This window comes from Pogona vitticeps, chromosome 5 (genome assembly GCF_051106095.1).
Source record: "Pogona vitticeps strain Pit_001003342236 chromosome 5, PviZW2.1, whole genome shotgun sequence".
In the NCBI taxonomy this organism is placed as follows: Eukaryota; Metazoa; Chordata; class Lepidosauria; order Squamata; family Agamidae; genus Pogona; species Pogona vitticeps.
In genome coordinates, this window is record NC_135787.1 from 31,992,416 (window position 1) to 32,012,731 (window position 20,316).

Here is a 20,316-nt window from a genome sequence, read left to right on the forward strand (position 1 = left end):
TTATGCACCAAGCATCTGGAATCCATATGGAACTTTTACTTACTCGATTTACTGAAGGTATCTTCAGATAAGAAAAGACAAAAACAAAGAGAATGGACTGCAGGACCAGGAAGAGTCATTTAGCAACCCTGGGAAAAGGACAAGAGACTCGTATTCTTTGCCCATAGGGACTTGAGAATCTATCATCCTGCGCCACCTGGTTTTTTAAGCAGCATTCTTGGCCTTTGTTTTAGTTGGAGTAGAGTGAGGGGAGTCATCTACAGGTTTTGAGTTACTTCCATCCCCTTCCTGAAGTTTAAGGGTTCTTGGTTTTTTATGATGGAATGAAGCTGAAACAAATTCTAAATCTAAGACAAGCATGTTGTGTTTGTGTCTGTGTGCACACTCTCTGCACACAAAAACTAAAACAAAACCCCAGATGGAACATAGTGTGTATTTTTTTAAAATATGAGGTGGGGGAGAGAAAGCTTTGTGTCTCCTGTCTATTGTTAAGTGTGCCACTGAGACAAGGGCCATGTGAACGAGGCAGATAAAGCCAAAGGCAATAGCAACAACAAAAGCAAAGGAAATTTGCATGGGAGGGGGAGGAAGAGCTATTCTATAAGTAGAACTAATTACTGTAACACTGTCCATGTGCTGCTTCTAACACAGTACTTCAAAGAATAGTTTCATGGCACATTTGCCAAACTTGGGGCATGACCAGACAAGGGAAGTAGGAGTGATCTGTTTTGTGATTATAAGCTTTTAATCTTCGGTGCAATCTATTTTAACTTGCACTTGAGCAATTCTTCCATTTACATGGGGGACATTTCTCTGCCCACAAGATGGATCCAGACAGCTCTTCAGATCACTCCAATTTGTCCCCCTTTCCATTATTGATGCCTCCACCCTGTTCCCCCATTTTTTTTGCAGTTGTCATTCCATGGGCTGCAGTGACTCCCCTTTTTTGTTAAATAAATTAAGAGACATAGCACTACAGCAATGCATCAACTTAGCATGACATATATATTAATATATATTGTACCAAAAGACGTAGAATTGTGCTGTAAAGGCTAGGGGGAAAATTAAAAGAAGATGAAAATAGAGGAGGGGGGGTTCTCCATCATCCCTTTCAATGTCTCAACAGATAACACCACCCACAACTCTATTTTGGTGTGAATTTACCAACTGCATGGGTTATAGAATGGAATAATCAGGAATGCTTCCAATTGCTTCAAATAAACTGCAGCCCTAGTGCTGTACAAGAAAGGAGCAGAACAGCTTGTAAATGGGCTGGGATGTATCGCTCAAATTGAAAACACATGTGGTGATCAGAAAAAATAGGGTGAACAAGATTGCACCCAAAATGATCCAAATACTGAGCTATATGCCCATCTGACCACCATCATATTTTCTTTGCTTTAAAGATCCACACATACTGTATCACAGCTTATAAAGATGAAAAGATAAAAGTACAAAAAATTTACATTACCTTCTCTCATGTGAAAATGGTAGTGCAAGAGACAACAATAGAATGGATTGTGGAAAACTTGTTGCATGTCCCATTGCCCCATGAGGTAAAATAAGTGATTTGCCCGTCCACTGAGTCAAGTCGTTGCCACCCAAGTGAACCAATAAAATGTCAGGGGACATTTCCACATTACTCTGGGAGGCCAAATTCAGAAAACCATCCCAAAGCATGCCCCTTCACCCCCTCCACTCAAGTGTAGCCCAGGCTCCCAGACCCAAGTTATGACCCCAACTGGTCCGGGAAGCATGCCTGGATGCCCAAAATATAAAACTGTGGCTACAAACAATAACTCGTAAACATTTCCTTAGCACTGCTAAAACTCTTTGTCTCCACTCTGCCATATTATTTTATATTCTATTCTATCTTATTTAAGTATGAATTTGTTTATGTATTGATTTAATTATTTTTAATTAAATTCTCACTATTATTACTATTAGCCTTTACCAAATTGTTATTACCATTATCTTTATTACGCTTAGGTAAAGGTAAAGGTTCCCCTCGACATTTAGTCCAGTCGTGTCCAACTCTAGTGGGCGGTGCTCATCCCCGTTTCCAAACTGTAGAGCCAGCGTTTATCTGAAGACAGTTTCTGTGGTCACGTGGCCAGCGTGACTAGACATGGAACGCCATTACCTTCTCACCATGGTGGTACCTATTTATCTACTTGCATTTGCATGCTTTCAAACTTATTATGCTTATATATGCCTTTATACAGTATATATATATATATATATATATATATATATCCCTATATCCACACACACACCTATACACTCAGAAACACATACATATAAATATAAATAAACAATATAATATACAATACAATATACAGTGCTATAATATAATAATAATAATACAATACAATACAATACACACACACACAGACACACACAAATATACACCTATGGATTGATTTATAAACTCTTATATTCTTTCTTTTTAAAGATGTAAATCACGCCTATCAACCACCTAAAGCATTTCTCTTCCCCCACATACTATGTATTATTTATTATGTATTGCTTATTGAAATCACCACTCCTGTTGGCCTAGCCCCCAGAGGGGGGGAGGGGGTGACAGTCCTTCTCTCCCTTCTGCTCCGCTTATTCAAATTTCCCAGGGTCTTCTTCTTTTTAATGTTTTTAAATTCATGTATTATTTATTAATTTTTCCTCAACAAGGTCAAACATCCAGGAGGCTTCTGTAATCCCCCCCAAATAACCTCCAAATCGTAGGGGTGCACCGCTGCACCACCCCAAACTCCTAGGCCTCCAACAAGACCTCTGACACAACACCACGAGGCAGCAGTGAAACCGTTCAGAGGATCCGATAGCCCTCGATCATCCGCACTGAAACACTGCAAAAGAGGCTGAGCCAGGGAGAGCCAGCCTGATAAAAGGCACTTCACCCGACTCTCCCCCCCCCTCAGCCTCCACATCACAAGCCTGCGCTTGGTAGTTCTGAGTGGGTAGGCAGAGTGCGACCATGGCAGCAGCTCCGCGTTGTGCAGAGCATCCAATAAATATGAACTCAAGGAATCAAAATTCAACTGATGATTGATGCTTACAGAAGGCAACTCATATGTGTCACAGTAGGAAACTGACACTCATTGAGAAGGTGCCGGTTGTGTTCCTTGATTTTGCACCTAGAAACACAACCAGTGCCTTGTTAATGGACAACAATTTGCTGCCATGATGTATGTAAGCACAAACTGTAAATATGATTCTGTCCAATGAATGGATAATTCATTGGAAAGGGAGTGATAGGTGACATACAGAGAAGTTGGAGGAGGAAAGGGTGAAGGACGAGAAGGGAAACAGGAAAAGGTGGACCTAAGGGTAGACTAGAAGGCAAACTTGATGGTGGTAGCAACAGCAGCAGAAGCCAGAGAAAACACAGAGATTAAGGCAATGGATAAAAAGAGGCTTGTTGTTTCTTTGACTTCTGTGGCAGAAGAAACAGGTGATGATTTTGCTGATGAACATGATGAGAGAACACATGCAACGTTTGGTGGAAACAATAGCCGTTTAACTCCTCCACATGTCCTTCCTGCTCACTTGCTTAAATTTAATTTGCCTAAACTTTAAGTGCCCTGTAGGAGAACATACTTGACATTGAAAAAAATAAATTCAAATGTTGGTTGGAACTGCATTGAATTTGTCTATTCTAATCTACATATGCCTGTCAGGGAGAGAGAAATATTACAGTCCTGGAAGGTAGAGTTTTGTCAGGGATACCTAGGCCTACTAGGTCTCAGTGCACTGGCTGAAGTCTCAGGGTCTCTAGGTGAAGAAACAAATCTCAGAGCAAGTGGTGCTGGAGAAAGTTTGCTTATTGTAATGTGTGGTATCTTTAAATTAGAGGCACTTATACCAGAGCTCATTGGCTCAGTGCAAAAGTGTTTCCATTTATATTGTTCTTTTCCAACCCTTGCTTAGAACATAAGGACCCACTTGTGTGACATCACAAAGGTTTATCCTTTGGTCTCATGTGTTGGTTCTGAAATCACAGGGAGGAGGATATTGCTGACCTGGCAACTTCACGGACAGCTTACTTAAGGCCAGATGATGCCAGGATCAACCTCTTTCTCCAGAATCCCTGTCACTGAGTTCCTCTCTCTAGTTAGGGAGAGGCACTAAGAACTTCCCAATGCCTCTCTGTGTTTGAAAGGGAGCATTGCTCTTTTCTATGTGCAGAGAAACACCAAAACATTAGCTGCCTTCCATTAGTCTTGAGAGAGAGGATAGTGCCTTGCAGGTGGAAAAACTCTATGAGCCAGATGTGGAACGCATGAAGGTTAGAGGTTCCCTATAGTGGCACAGATGGCAATTTAGAAATAATTGTATTTTAAATAGAAATGCAATACATTTCATATAGTAACAGAAGATTGCAACCTGATCATCCATGTGTCTCCTCAGTTTGCTAAGCAGGTATTAACAGTTGTTAGGCAGCTTCAAAGTCTCAGTTTTCCCACATGATGATTCTTTTTCTAGAAACTTCATTTAGGCTGAACAGGCCTTCTGGTAAAGGACACCTTCAGGAAATGACCTGTCTAGGAGATGTGCATGCACTCCATCTTTTAACATTAATGTTCACGTCTCTTAATGGACCAATTGCTTCCAGTACATTGATTGATGACTGTTTCATGGAGCAAATCATACCTCGGTGTATATTTATTCAAGAGTAAATTCCTCTGTGTTCAATGGGGATTTTTTTTTTGTTTTGATGTGAAAAACAACATGTATTTTAAATGTATATATTAGATGAAAAAGACTTGGTGAAGACTTTATATGTAAAAACCTACCAGTCTACCCACCTATCCTATTTTTATGTTAACTCTCTGAAAATATGACACACACATGCATATTCACATGTCCATGTAACATCAGTAACTTTTTTTCTTAGGCCTGGCACTTATTTTCTTATATCATGAATACTTTTAGTGTCTCACTGAGTTCAATATATTACATTTTAGATTTCTTCTGCCTGCCAAAAGTACATTTTTATGTACATCCTCTGTGTTCAGATCACAGTTTAAGTGCCTTTTCCAGTGATGGCAAGCGAGAGAAGAGTTGTATTTTCAGATCAGTTTCTCCCTTTCAAGGACGTAAATGAATTTCAGGCTCCGATGCGGTATCAAGCATCTGCACGTTCCACATCTTCCTGAAACTGGCAAAATAAATTTACTGTTGAAACTGAGAATAAAATGGGTCTGACAGATTCTTTCTCGGCATCCTTTCCTGCCGTTCTGGTTGCCAAATCATGATCACTGAAAAAGCAATTCCTCTCCTTCTGGAATGAATGCCGTAGACTTGTTCCAGCAAGAACAGCCACACAGACCACAGAGGAGGAGGTGGAGTACTTAGTAAGTTAAGTTTGATAGTTTAGTATAAAAGTATATACATGTGTGTGTTGGGAAATCTGTCCATTCAGAACAAAAGCAAGGACGTGATAGATGAGAAATGCAAGAAACAAATGTTACAGTACAGAATGCTTCTATTCAACACTCAATCTTCTTACCCTACAGTGATTTTCTGTTTCTTTTTGAAACATTCAGTCTGCATTCTAAGCCCAACAAGCATTTCTTTGGATGGTGGTGTCATCACAACATTTTTAGTGGTCCTTCAGCTGCCTCCGCCCAACTTCAAGCATGATGAATGTCCTTCTTTTGCATGCATGTCGCTGTTTTAGCTACATAAGAATTGGCACTCAGAGTCCCGAGGTTGCTTTTGCTATGACAATAACATAAATGTTGCTATTGATACATATGCTCATGGCTTAACAGCTATTATAGCAAGCACTGGTCTGCATGGATTAGTATGTAATTATCGATATACCAGCACAGATTATTTCACAGTCATTTCTAATCTGCAAATTCATGCATTATCTATCACCCAGTAAGGTTTTGTGATTGGTAGCTGGAAATTCCAATTCTGTTTGACCTCATTGTTTGCAAACAACCTTTCCCATATATTTACAAAGTAATCTACCAATTTGAAGTGGCAGTGTCCATGACAGCTCAGCCACAATTAAATTTGTTAAGATATGTATATCTGTTAAGCTCCATGCAGACCCTCACCTGCTAGCATACAAGGGAAGAGAGATGTGAACAGCTACATAAGTCCTGTTTCCAACATGCTCCTGCAAACCCAACATCATTCCAGATCTTCACACTCTCCATAAAACAAAGCAAAGTGTGTTGCTTATAGACCGTCCCATTATGCTTAAAGCACTCTCTGGGTAGTGTACAATTTAATTATATGGGCTTCACATTGCCCCCCCCCCCCCATTCCCAGCAAGCTGTGTACTCAATTTACTGACTTTTGAAGAATGGAAGACTGAGTAAACCTCAAACTGGCTACCTGGGATTGAACCTGGGTTGTGATCAGAGTTTTGACTGCAATAAGCAGAGCTCCTGGTCATATAGAGTTAAACTGTATCTTTCAGATAGCCTCTTATTAAAAGATGAAATCAGATTAGTATTTCAGAAATGTGATCTTGGCACACTTTCATACCTGAGCCATCATACATGCAAATAAACCTTGTGTTTTTAATAGCTATTTACAATCTGCTTTTTGTGCTGTTATTTTTATTTATTGTCTGCCTTGGCATGAATGTGAGCAGGCTATAAATTGAAGCAAGCAAGCAGGCAAGCAAGCAAGCAAGACTTTTTGATGGCCAATAAAAGGTCATCAGGAAGTAATGAGGTACGGTGGTAATTCTCTACCTTGCAAGGTTAGCACATGTCTTAAGTACCTAACCTTATGGATTCTTTGACTTCAGCTACACTGCCAGAACATAGTAAATTGGATTGTTTGGGAGTAGCACAGTTTATGTCAGGCTCCATAGACTCCTCTTTGCCTAGCTTGTCCCTGGGTTCATCCACCTGAGGACAAAGGGTAGTATGGTATGGTGGCTAAAGAAGATGGCCTAGACTGGTATTGTCATGGTACCCTCTACTTATCCTAAAGAAGGAGAAAGAGAAACACCACTGTCTGTACATCTGTCCAGACTCTAAGACTGTTTAACAAGGAATAGCTCCAATTCTCTTCAATACTCATTAGGTTTAAAAGTGATTCCCCCCCCCCATTTTTTACAGTTTAATAGATTATGACTTAATTGATTGAATAATCAGGAATAATTATTTTACTGGAAGCATGGCTTACTGTGGGTGTTCACTGCTGTAGACACAATGTTGAGATTAATCATGTGCTCTGTCTTCAGACAAAGGTGTAATCCAGATCTAATCAGATGTATTTATGCATTTCCAGGGTGACCATGGGGCACAGCAAAAAGCCCAGTGATACAGGAGAGAGTGGTACTCCACCTTGGATCTCTTATGTTAGATCTTGCATGTATTGGGATAAAAATCTTGAAATAAAAAAGACATCATGCAATGATAAATTGGTAAAGGGACAGAGAAACAAAGGAAGCCAATGAGTTGGTCCCAGTGGAGAAGCAGAGTATGCTTTTAACCTTAGAAATGGACCTTGTTAGTTTGTTTAATTCTACAGCATCTTTCACAAATCTTCCCAGCCTTTCTTGCTTAGAAACATTGATTAAATCATGGTTTTAAATCTTTCACTTACTCCCTCCCCAGTGGTTGCCAATTCTTCCCACTGATGAGGCAGGGACTTTCTCTTGGCAGCTGAGAAAAAGAAAGGGGAAAATAAAACAGCATCTGGTTCTGCAGACTCTCACTGCCCCGGAAAGCAGCCCTTCTGTCTTGCTCGCTCCTCAACCCCTTGCCCCCCACCAAAATTGTGGGACTGTGTGCAGTGGCTTACTTGCTAGAATCTGGCTTTGCTGTCTGTGTTTCCCATTTGCAGGAAGGTTTTACCCAGAGATGTGGAAATTCCCAAATACCAAAACAGAGATGAACGAGATTTGTGTTGAAGGGCACAGGGCAGGGCAGATGCTCATTTGTGCACCTTCCTTTGGACACTCCAAAGTGCTCAATAGGCCAGTTCATAACACTATTTTGGATAATTGTGTTCAATGGTTCAGTTTCCTGGAAGTGCACATAGCAACAGGGATTTCTGTTCCATTTTAACACCAGTATTTTAAGAGTCTTGGATCTTGCTGATAGATTGTTATAGTTCCAAAATATCTAAAATTTTCAGAATAGGAATGGGAAAAAAATATAACATTTTCAAAACTGCAGGTTTCCCTTCTGTATAGTAAGATGTATCTGTTAAAAATCTGCATGTTGTAAATATTTCCCAGCGTGCCTTCAATAAGGATTTATGAAATTCTACATTTACATGCCAGAGTAACTGGCTAATGGAAGAATATATAGGAAATGGTCTGCCTTCTGTTGCCTTCTCATGCAATAGAAGGAGGGTATCAGCTGTACCTGGTGCTGAAAACAATACAATATTTGTCCATACTATATCAAAAATAGAGAAAGAAGCAATGTGTTTAATCTTTCAGAGTGTATTTGCTTTTGGCTGGAGAGAAAACAGTTCCATTAAGACTAGTTCAGTAACAGTCTGAAACAGGTTGTGGAACCTCCACTCTCCAGTTTCAAGCCAGTGCTACATAGACATTTATTGAGGATGATTTAGGCACAGGATATATTGTAAAAAGATGACGTGACAGAAAGAGGAAATGCATTACCTGTATAATTTTGTGTGACGTTTTAGCTTGGAATACAGGCTTCTTGGATGGTGAAATATGGTCTACTTTGGAAATTCAGTATATGGTACAAATTTTCCCCTTTGGATTGTTTCACTTGAGAAGTCAGATGAGAGCTTGGATGTTGGAATACTGAGTGAAAAGTTTCCTGTGCAGAGAAAATTAAATTGACAAGGAAGAGGATTATTTCCTGTTTTTATATATATTTTTTATTTATGAGGGGAACACTCTGGCATGTTATCACAGAGGTAGCCATGTTCATCTATATCAATAAAAGCAAGCATAAAAATGGAACCGTAAGTATTGTTGCACCTTTAAGACTAAAAAAGTCATTCAGTGTGTGCTCTCGTGAGTCTGAAGAAATGGTTGCCATCCAGAAAAGCTCACATTGATGCAGTTGTGTTAGCCTTAAAGGTATAACAGTACGTGCACCTATATTCACTCAAATCATGTGTTTTAACCCAAGCAGCAATGACATTATGTGACTTCCCTGCACAACTAAATCCTGCAGGTATATGGTTCAATAAGGGTTTTCCCCCTGAATGTGAAGATTAGCTCTAGGATATAGAGTCGGATGAGAAAGACTTTTTCAGGGCCACACTACACATTAGAGATGGCCTGAAATTAGAAGCTGGAAATCCATTAGTGTTCCAGGCAGATGATATTGGCAGATCTTGATGACTGAACTTGCAAAGGAAGCTTATGTCTATATTTGAAGACCAGTCACAAAATAAAACACATCAATATTATCTATCTATCTATCTATCTATCTATCTATCTATCTATCTATCTATCTATCTATCTATCTATCTATCTATCTATCTATCTATCTATCTATCTATCTATCTATCTATCTATCTATCTATCTATCTATCTATCTATCTATCTATCTATCTATCTATCTATCTATCTATCATCCCATCCATTTAGACCGAAGTCTGCTCTGGGCAGCTAACAACATTAAAATAAAATAAAACAACAATATTAATACACTAGACAATGGCGAAATAAGTTAGGTATCGACAGGAAGGAAGGCCTGTCTGAAGAGCCAGGTCTTAAGCTGGCTCTTAAAAAGGCCCAGAGAGGGAGCCAGACAAATTTCTGGGGGGGGGGGGAGATTGTTCCAGAGCCAAGGGGCCACTGCCAAGAAGGCCTGCTTTCTTGTTTTTTCTCTTCAGGCTTCCCTCGGCGTTAGGCCCCTCAGCCGCCCCTCCTGGCTAGAGTGAGTGATACCAGTAGATCTACTGTAGGTGGGAGAAAGCATTCTGCCAGATGTTGAGGTCCTAAACCATTTAGGGCTTTATATGTCATTATTAATACTTTGAAATCAATGCAGAAACAAATAGGCAGCCAATGCAATGCCGCCAGAGCCGGGGAAATATGTTGATGTTTTCTCATCCCAGTAAGAAGCCTGGCCACCACATTCTGCACCATTTGAAGCTTCCACATCAATCTCAAAAGTAGCCCCATGTAGAACGCATTACAGTAGTCTAATCTCAAGACTACAAGTGCATGGACCAGGGTGGTGAGGTTCCCAACATCAAGACAGGGACGCAGCTGGGCAATCCGCCAAAAATGGAAGTAGGCAGTGCGGACCACTGACGCTACCTGAGTTTCCGTGATAAGCACCGGATCAAGATGTAATCCCAAGCTGCGAACATCAGTCTTTGTGGTGAGGTAGTTTCCCAAACCACAATGTCTGGGCCACCCTTCCTCAGGACCTCTGTCTTGTCCTGGTTCAGCCTCAGACCATTTGCTTGCATCCATCCCAGTATGGCATCCAGACAGCGTTGGAGAGATGGAACAAAGGAGATGTGGAGCTGGGTGTCATCAGTGTACTGATGACACAAAGCCCCACACCCCCTGATGACCTGACCCAGTGGCCTCATGTAGATATTAAACAGCATTGGGTAGATAATTGAACCTACAGAACCCCACAATTGAGATTCCACGAAGCTGATACACTGTCCCCAAGCTGTATTCTCTGGGGACAGTCCTCCAAGAAGGATAGGAACCAGGCTAATGCCAGACCACCAATTCCCAGCTCGGAGAGCCTCCCCAGGAGGATACCATGGTCAAAGGTATTGAAGGCGGCTGAGATATCGAGAAGGACCAACAGAGACATTTTGCCCCATTGGCTTCCCTCAGGAGGTCATCAAACAGGGCAACCAATGCCGTTTCCATACCACAGTGTGGCCTGAAGCCAGACTGTAACGGATCCAGGGCGTTGGTTTCATCTAGAAGGGCCTGAAGCTGGCCAGTCACCACCCTCTCTACCACTTTACTAAGGAAAGAAACATTGGCGATGGGCCTATAATTGCCAATATCATCCGCCACCAAATGTGGTTTCTTCTTAATAGACCTAATGAGTGTCTCCTTGAGCCACTGGAGAGACCCATTAATTATTGCAGTGGCCCGTTCAGTTGTTGTAGGCTTGGCTGCTTTGATTAGCCAGGCTGAGGAAGGGTCAAGGGAGGAGGTGGTGGCACAACAGCAGTCAAGCACCTTTCCCACCATATCTGGCATCACAGGCTGAAAGAGATCAAGTCTCATCGCGCAAGGCATAGCACTGGATGTCTCTGCTCGATCTACTGTGTTCAAAAAAGGAGAGCGCTCCCAGTGGCTGGCCTCCGCTTTAGATTTTTTTTAAATGCCACAGATTGATCAGGTGAGGTACTTGTAGGAGGCCTGTCACTTATACCAATTCCAGATAGATCACGGACTATACGGAAAAGTTCTGCCTGCTGATTTGAAGCTTTGCTTATCTGGACAGTGAAGTGAGCTCGAATAGCAGCCCTCACCTTAGTAAGGTAATGGTAAGTTGCAATTCTGACAGCTTTCTTATTAGATTCTGTTGGGTTCCATCTCCATTTGCACTCTAGCCTTCTCCTGTTCTGCTTCATAGCTCGCAGCTGCTGGTTAAACCAGGGAGGTGAGCGAGCTCTGCAATGGAGGGGTGTTTAGGAGCGATCATGTCAACAGCCCTGGTAGCGGCAGCAAGATCCTTGACAGGAACCCCTCTCATGGAATCCTGGAATCCTATAGGATCCAGTAGCCTTTGAAGGCAGACCATTAAAATAGGTCCTGTAGGGAGGAAGAGCCACTGAGAGGTTACATTTAATTAGGTGATGATCTGACCATGACAAGGGGACCGACACAAGGTCAGTCACTATCAGACCACACTTTCTCCACTCAGGTCTAAGGTGTGGATGCCCATGTGGGTGAGGCCGTTGACATGTTGGGACATGTCCAAGGAAGCCATGGTTTCCAAGACCAAAAGCCTTGGGGATTCCAAAAGTGCCGCTGAGACGAAGTCCGCCAGATCCAGTAAGGAAATGGCTGGGTTGCAGAGACCATGGTAACCCAGCAAGATCCCAATACCATCCCTGGCCCCAATTGACATGTCAAGGGCCTCAAGACCTTTGCAAATTAAAGGGAGGTGTTGAACGCTATTGCCATGACCATGGTATTGAAGGAATTCCATTTAATCATGAACTATCTGCAGCATATAGTTTGGCCCTCAGGTGGGAAGAACTCAAAATGACTCTGCCTACTAAGCTGAGAGAAGTGTTACAATGAGTAAATGTGACATCTGACAAAGATTTCCTGTCCTTCACTAATGGCTACATGGAGTCTCACAGTGCATACCACACTGACATGCTTGCTCTGTCAACTCCCAATGCTACCTTGATTGAAGTAGAGGAAGATGAGCTGAGCCACCCCAGGCTTATAAAACAAAATTGCAGCTCTCACTTTATAAACTCTTTATTTTATTGGCTTTGAGGAGGGAAGGAATTACTTCAAGAAGAATTGTGTAAGTGAGCTCTTTGTCGAACATGTGCATTACAAGAAACAAACATCTCAGACTGCTGAAGGGCACAGGAGGTGCTGCCAATAAAGGCATAGAAGGAGGGGAGAAAATTAAATTGAAACCAAGTGCTATTAGTGTTTTTAAAAAGCAAGTAGCAGATCCTCTCCAAAGACCACAGAAACCAGAAGTGACCAAAATAGTATGGAGAAATAAATTAAAGGACAGCAAGTTCTAAACCTATAATAGCAGCAGTTTCTTTTTAAAAATGCTTTGCTTATCCTTTCTTACAGGGCAGAGTGTGCTTTTCCATTGTTTTTACCCACACAAACAATACCTCTTTTTTTAACTCTGGACTTTGGATATAAATAGGAAGGTCATTTACGTAACACTAAAAAGGAGGACATGCACCACCACCACCCCCAAAAAAGTAAAAGTGCATGTGCTAATTTAGATGTGCAAATGCAAAACTGGAGATGGATTTTAAAATTTAAGCAGAATTTCAATGTATCTCACTTGAGTAGAACAGATGGTGGCCAGGTGATGTATGTACCAGCTTAGTTCACTCTCCAGTTGTTCACTGCACACAGGCTGCTTCAAGGTCATTGACTGCCCTCCTTTTTCTTTAAATCAGGTTTGCCTTGGACAGATGTTCAAAAGGAAAACACTTCAAAAGGAGGGTTGTCTTCTGGCAGCCCTGCCTGTCAAGGACTGTGCACCATTAAAAAAAACACCCACCTACTCAGATTCTCAAGGGAGGAATTCATAGATATCTGGGTATGTTTCTTTGGTTTGCCATATCACTCACATGGACTGATCAAACTGGTTGTTTACATTCAAACATGTCACTCAGGGCCAATCTATATGCGACACTCAATGTACGTTTGAATCTAACATGAAACATCTTTTTTAAAAATGTTTATTGGCTTAGCTGTGGGGAGTGACAATTGTAGGGAGTCAAAGAAGGCATGGAAAGGGAATTTACCCTTTACCTTCTTAATATCATCCTTTAAGAAAAATTCCCCTCCTGAATACATTATGTGTTTGCTTTGGAGAGAAATGATCCCATTAGTGGTAAGATTTGCTACACGTTTTCAATTTTACTTGGAAATCATAGGCAACCTGGTCAAATAGTATCTTACTAATCAATTGACTGAAATGAAATAGGAACTTCATAAAAGGAAAAGTACTGTAGCTAACCTCTGCTCAGACATTTACCTGAATTTCAGAGATATGTCACTGAACCCTGGTTTCCTGAGAGCATGGGGTGGAAAGGAGGGCCAGATTTAGACAAGCTAACTGTGCATCAGAGGCTCCAAAGTATTACAAGACAAGGTGCATTAATCTAACTTTAAAAAGCCTTTTCAAAACATAGAGGCTGCTCATAATCTGAGGTTATAAATCATGGCTTATTTTGTTTGCTCACAAGTTTGACATAGTCTCCTAAAGCTGTTGCCTATGTCTTGCCCATTGTCTTCCCAGAAGCCTTTGATTAACCATAATGAGAAACAGGACATTTGACCAGATGGACTTTGGGCAGATCCAGCACTGGGCACTTTTATATCTACATGTTAGTGCCTGACTCAAAGAGATTGGAATGGACTATCTTGAAGCTAGAGGGGGAAAAAAATCATAGTAGCAGCTTGTTCCCCCACAAATTTTTGTTTTCAAAGGTAGGAACAGCATTACTTTTCAAACATCTTACCATAGCAAAATTAAAAGGCGGGATCTGCTTTCCGATGAGCTAGAGGTATTCACAAACCTAGTAGCTGCTGGCAACAAAAGCTAAGCAGTAGCTACTTTCTCTAAGAGGAAAGTTGTTGTTATTCGCCTCTCACTTGACTCCTGTTATTACAGTTCTGCATCCCAGTGTCTTATATCCTAAGTGTACTCTAACTGAATGGATTTTACATCTCTTAATGAGCTGATTGAAATAGAATCTTGCTTTCATACCTGCTCTTCGCAAGGACAAAATAGTTAGGGTCGTACTCAGATATACCATCAATCTTGCATTTTTAAAAATCACGTATTTTTTAAATTCCGTGAGAAATGTACTATTTTTATTGTATTATCCTGATTCTCTCACTTGACCACTTGACTTCCATGGTCTATAAAAAACATGCTGATATTTTGTCACAGACTAACAACATAGAGTTAGACTGTTTTTATGAGCATGGTCAGTGAGAAGAACCATTGCTTCAATTACATTAAATGTTTTAGAATTAGAGATGGGCATGAACTGGGAAGACTGTGTTTTGTGATGGTTCGTTTTTCATTGCTTTTCACAAACCATGAACTTTCTTGAACTGTGATTCAGGATTTTAAAGAACAGCAAAATTGCTCCTGCATGAGTTAGAGCTGCCAAACTTTCAGTGAGTCTTCAACTTACTCTCCTCCCCATCTTCGCCAAGTCCAGCAAAGATTGGATTTGGGACACCCAAGTTATAACCCTCCAAATCAGGTCCCCCCAGGAAAATGCTCTTTAGCAGCCGACTAAAGTCAGTCAGAAAAGTAAGTCAGCTTACTCCCAGGTTTGGAGCTCTGTGGTTGGCTGCCTGACCTGATAATCAGTCCTACACAAAGTTTTCTCAAGGTCCACCTCAGCATTGCCCAGGGAGTTGATTGAATGGCACCAGGCTGTCTGGCCAGTGATAACGCACGCACAAACGAAGCGTAAGAATCACCAATGGTGATAATAATTTGACATTTTGTTTCTTTCTGGATTGGCACATTTCCTGGAATTGCCCTGAAACAAACCACAAAATGGCCTTATTCATGGGGGTTTTGCTTCATTGTATATTTTGTGCTCATCGCTATTTAGAATAATTTACTGAAGATTAGTTTTCTAAAATCTTAGGAGGGTATATTTCATTTTTCACACTTCCTTATTTGTGAAATAAATCAAGGAATACTTGGCTGTGGAGCATTGTGAGACTATTAGAGTAGGCATTGCAAAGGGCACAGAAACTCTAAGAGGATGTTAATTTTATTATGGCAACATAGCCTGTTAAATCTGAGGTAATACTTGACTCTTTGTTTTAGTCTTTTTCTCTTCTGTGAAATACTGTAATTTGAGGTAATTTTGTGACTGAACGTATTGTTGCCTCAAGGTGTCAGAAGCTAGTTCTACTCATTTTATAGGACTCATGATTATGTACTTCCTGAGGTGAATTTTCTCTTATAAATAAATTTAATTTTGGATTTGTCATTTTATAATGAGTTTTTCAAAGTCACCACTGGAACTGTGCTGGTTGCTTTTAGTGAATCTCTTGGGCAATATGGGGTAGCTATTGAGAATACCTGTCTATCTCCATACTGCAATTATTTGGATGGCATAAGAATTGTATAATTGAGGAAATAATTTTGACTGTACAAATTATCATTAGATATGCTTAAACCCAATTGCAGTGCTATACTTGCAGAACTCAAAGTTATGCAGTCAGTCTGTGGGATCACAGCACTGAGGTGGAAGTCTTGTTCATGAAGTGCTTGTGCTTGTGTACATTTGTGGTTGCTCTGTAAGTTGTGCAATCAAATTGTATGACTTGAACATAATGCTGTAACATTTTCTGCAGATGAAATTTTATGTTTTGCCATCATCAACTGGATTTTAGCTATAGCATCTGAAAAAAGTGACATTTTGCTTATGTGGGACCTCAGATTCTTGTTAGACATTCCCATGCCAATAATACTGGCTATTTAGAAGTTGCTACACAAGTTACCGTAACTAGAATAGAGATGCTGGGCCAGCAGCATTCTGTTCCTAACACAGCCTTGTGCTCTATCAGAGGTAGCTAAATATTTTTTTGCTAGCCCTATTGACACTAACCATTGCATTTGAAGACCCGAGACTATCACCATCATAAGTATTTCCACCCTATCTTGGGATGCAACTTATGACTATTTCCATAATTCAGTTTGCACTGAAGATACTGATTAAAGATAAGTTTAAATTTTATACAATTAAAACAACTTAATTGTGAGTTAATTTCTATTTTCTCCTCTAGCACTGCATCTCTGTACATTCTCAGAGGCTTTTTGCTTAGCTCTTTAAGATGTATCATTATATATGAACACTTTTATGCTACATATATCAAGGTCTGCTCAATATGTAGAATTCTTCCATATAATAAAAACAGTCTATAGGTTTTATTCATTTATTTACTTCATTCATTCATTTAATATTGTATTTAATATTTGACTAATAATTCCAAATTGTGATAGGGTCAAGTTCCCTATTGTTGTGACTATTTTATCACTCCTAGATATGTCCTTCCATCAGTGAAATATTAGATGTTAGCTTTTTATAGGAATAGGATGGAAGAATATGAATGAATAATAATCTCCAAAATTTGTGTGGGGAAAGAATTTTAAAGTTATATATGTACATTTATATAAATACCTGCCAAGAAAATTGCTTCTACGTTTCTTGGTTTTTTTAAATTACTTTTTTTTCCATTTTTTTTTATATATGCTTTATTATCTATATTAGATAATAATATATTATAATATCTACCCAAACATTCCCAACACATAAAATTAGGGTGAAAAGGCACATTTTCCATCAGCAGGCATATAGCTATCAAGAGACATGTAAACCTGCCCAAATTTATTGCAATGTTCCAATTCAGTTTATTTGTTGATATTATTCATTCCACTACTTTGGAGAAAAATAGAGCTGAAAGCTCTTCAAAAGCTACGTTCATTCTGAAAGAAACAGTAACATTATATACTACAGACTCACATTATATGCCTCTTGGCAACAAATTCCCTCAGATATCTTAGACAAAAGTCACTTTCTTGTTTCAAGTTGGTATGCAAAACATGAACTCTGCCCTGCTCAACAACACATCCGGCATGTATCAGATTAATGGTAGGCACAGGCTCTACATGCAAAATAAACATCTATTTGAACAAGAATATCCAGTCATTCTTGATGGTTTGGGGGGTAGATAGGGTACTTCAAGTCATCCAGAACACTGGCAATGTTTTAATTCCTGTCATATTATTCAATGGGAAATAGCTCTTTTTTAAGCTTGAGAACAAATTGTGAAGATCAGTTCATGTACATCATTCATTGGCATAGTGCCTGCTATTTACCTCTTTCCTTTTTTCCTGCAGATAGTACCCTGTTTTCCCAAAAATAAGACCTAACCTGAAAATAAGCCCTAGTATGATTTTTCAGGATGCTCCTAATATAAGCCCTACCCCAAAAATAAGCCCCAGATGAGTGAAACCCCGGCCTCCACCATTGTACGGAAACCAGAAGAAGATGACAGGACTGCACTTGAATCAATGTAGATTGCTGTACATGAAAATAATAAGACATCCCCTGAAAATAAGCCCTAATGCATATTTTGGAGCAAAAATTAATATAAGACCCTGTCTTATTTTTGGGGAAATAGGGTAGCTATTTTTCATATAATAAAATTATTTTGAAGGGTTCCCCTTCTACAGTATTTCCTTTTGTGCCTCCCCTCATTTGGATGCCACTAGTGTCGAGAGATAAGATAAAGACTTTGAAAAACAGCAAGACTACTAGTCAGATCTTCCAAAGTTGCCACTGCGGCATCTTTTTCATTCTCACATTTTTATCGCATCCCTCCACTCAGCAACTCATGTTGGCATACACAGTACCTCCATGTTTGTCCTCACGACTGGAAGATGGGTGACCCAAGATCTCAAAGTATGTGCTAGATTCAAACCTAGATCTCCTCAGTCCATATTCTTCTTGCTGTTACATCTCAGTCCAGATGATTCTGATGCAACATACATTGTGGAGGGGGAAATCTTTCCAGGTCACCACCTGTCTTGCAGGTGGCTGTACTCGTAGAACCTTAGAAAATCGTAGGTAGTTATTAGTAAATAAAACTGTAGTGAACTACAATGCTTTTAAATGCTACTAAGGGAGAATATCATGCTTCTTCTAGCCTTCACAATATGGACAGAATTTGCAGGGTTCATAATACTCATTCTTATTTTAGATCAATAAGAGGCCACCATCAGTTGTTAGTAATTGACATCAGAACTGGTTGATTGTGCCCTGATTGAAGATTGGGGCAGAGCCAATAGGCTCTCACTCATCCCCTAAGGCCCTAAGCAGTTTCTGTTTCCTGAACACTTACAGACCAATGTTTATTTTAGATATAGGGAAGATGGCTAAATTCTATAGTGTTGTCAACAGGTTTAGTACTGTCTGTGTATAAACTTGTGCTTCAATAAATAAATTGCACCTGGCCAATTCTTCTGGGTTTTTGTGCCAGGAAAAAAAAAAGCTAAACCAATCAAGCAGCAGATCCATTCTTGACAATGTTGCAAGATAAGCTTTACATTTACTGTGGGGATTATGTATGTTAACAGATTGATTGATATCTAAACATTCTCCCAAATCTAAGGTAATAAACAAGATGGGATATAAGCCAAAGAAAAGTGAGGTTGCCTTATTTCTATGCAAATCAGAGGGAAAATTTAAGCCAAAGGAAGTATATCGGCCCTGACACCCATACTCTGTTAGGAGACTTTTTGTCAATATAAATCATAGATCAATTTGACTGTAAAATGTATGAATTAATAATAATAGGAAAAAAATAAGCAACTGTGAAGATGCCGCAGATTGAATTCAGGATTTTCTGTAGGTAAACCAGGCAGCAGATTCATCTTACCTATGGCCCCACAGACCACATGATCTCAAAACTAATGGGCTTTGTTTTTATAAATGCACACAACATTTCAGGTACAATATCTTTCAGACTGGCTTTACTGCCATTTCACATAGCTTGCATGTGCCTCAATACTATTTTTCAAATTAATTCAGGAGTCTTTTTAAATGAAGGCTGTTGCACAAACATTTTTAAAGGCAGAGAATTACTTTATGAGTAAAAAGTATGTGAATGTTACCCTGGATAGTTTTATGATTGCAGCTTATATGGGATTTTATTCCATAGAAGTATGTGTATTTAGAGTCCTTCCTACAAATATGTTCTTTACTTTCTGGAAATTTTAATTCATACCTCCTATTTACACTCAGATTAGCAGCTGGTTAATCTGGGAAGCGGATTAAAACACACACTTTAGAACGAGCTGTAGTGAAGTGTTATGTATTGTTTGCATGTTATCAGGCCTGAGTTTTAGTACTAGCTTCTCTGATTAAACATATTTGACAGTCTGGAACATTTTTGAAAAGTGACTTCCTATGTAACTCACTAGAGAGTCCTCCAAAACAGTTTGCTGTCATTGACATTGCTTAAACAATGTTAGTAGCTCATTACATCATACCTAGAATTAAGTTATTTTTTCCTTCTGATAGGGAAAAATGTAGCACTGCTAAGAGAACTGCAGAAAAATTAAAAGTCCCCTAAAAATGCCGTTTGACAGTCTAGAAATGTCTTTTAAGAGCTATTAGGAAACATTATCTGTTATTCCTATCCTCCAATGTATCATTGCTCCCACTTTTTTGGTATGTTTCACGTAGCTTTGTAGTGCTTTTGTTCCCATAACCCCTCCCCCAAAAGATAGCAAGATATAACTAAAAACCTAACCTGTGACTTATTGGTTCTGAGCTTCGGTATTTTAGTTAATGGGACCAAAACTTGGAGAGAACTTAAAGAGCACTTGGCCTGTGTAGTACAAAACAGCTCTGAGATTTATGAAATCCCTTCCGGGAATCAACATTTTTTCATTTTACTGCTCATAGTGAAAGAATTGAGCAAAAACCAATTATGGCCAGCATCCAATGAAGTGATATTTCTGAGAGAACATCTTCTCCCAGAGTTCTTCTTCCCCCTGTTGCCCTCAGGTATTCCCCACTCTGCTCCAGGAACCTGGAAAATCCTCTGGAGCTAATTCTGAGTGGTGCAGAGGACAG

The 20,316-nt window shown here is 39.8% G+C and overlaps 1 long non-coding RNA gene across 4 annotated transcripts in view; it reads left to right on the forward strand.

Moving 5' to 3' along the window:
- Positions 1 to 20,316, forward strand: part of LOC110072838 (uncharacterized) — a 99,348-nt gene that overhangs the window by 64,605 nt on the left and 14,427 nt on the right. For all 4 annotated transcript variants that reach the window (XR_013536905.1, XR_013536906.1, XR_013536904.1 and 1 more), the window contains one exon: positions 1 to 20,316. This exon is cut by the window's right edge and continues 14,427 nt beyond it. This is a non-coding gene — a long non-coding RNA (uncharacterized LOC110072838).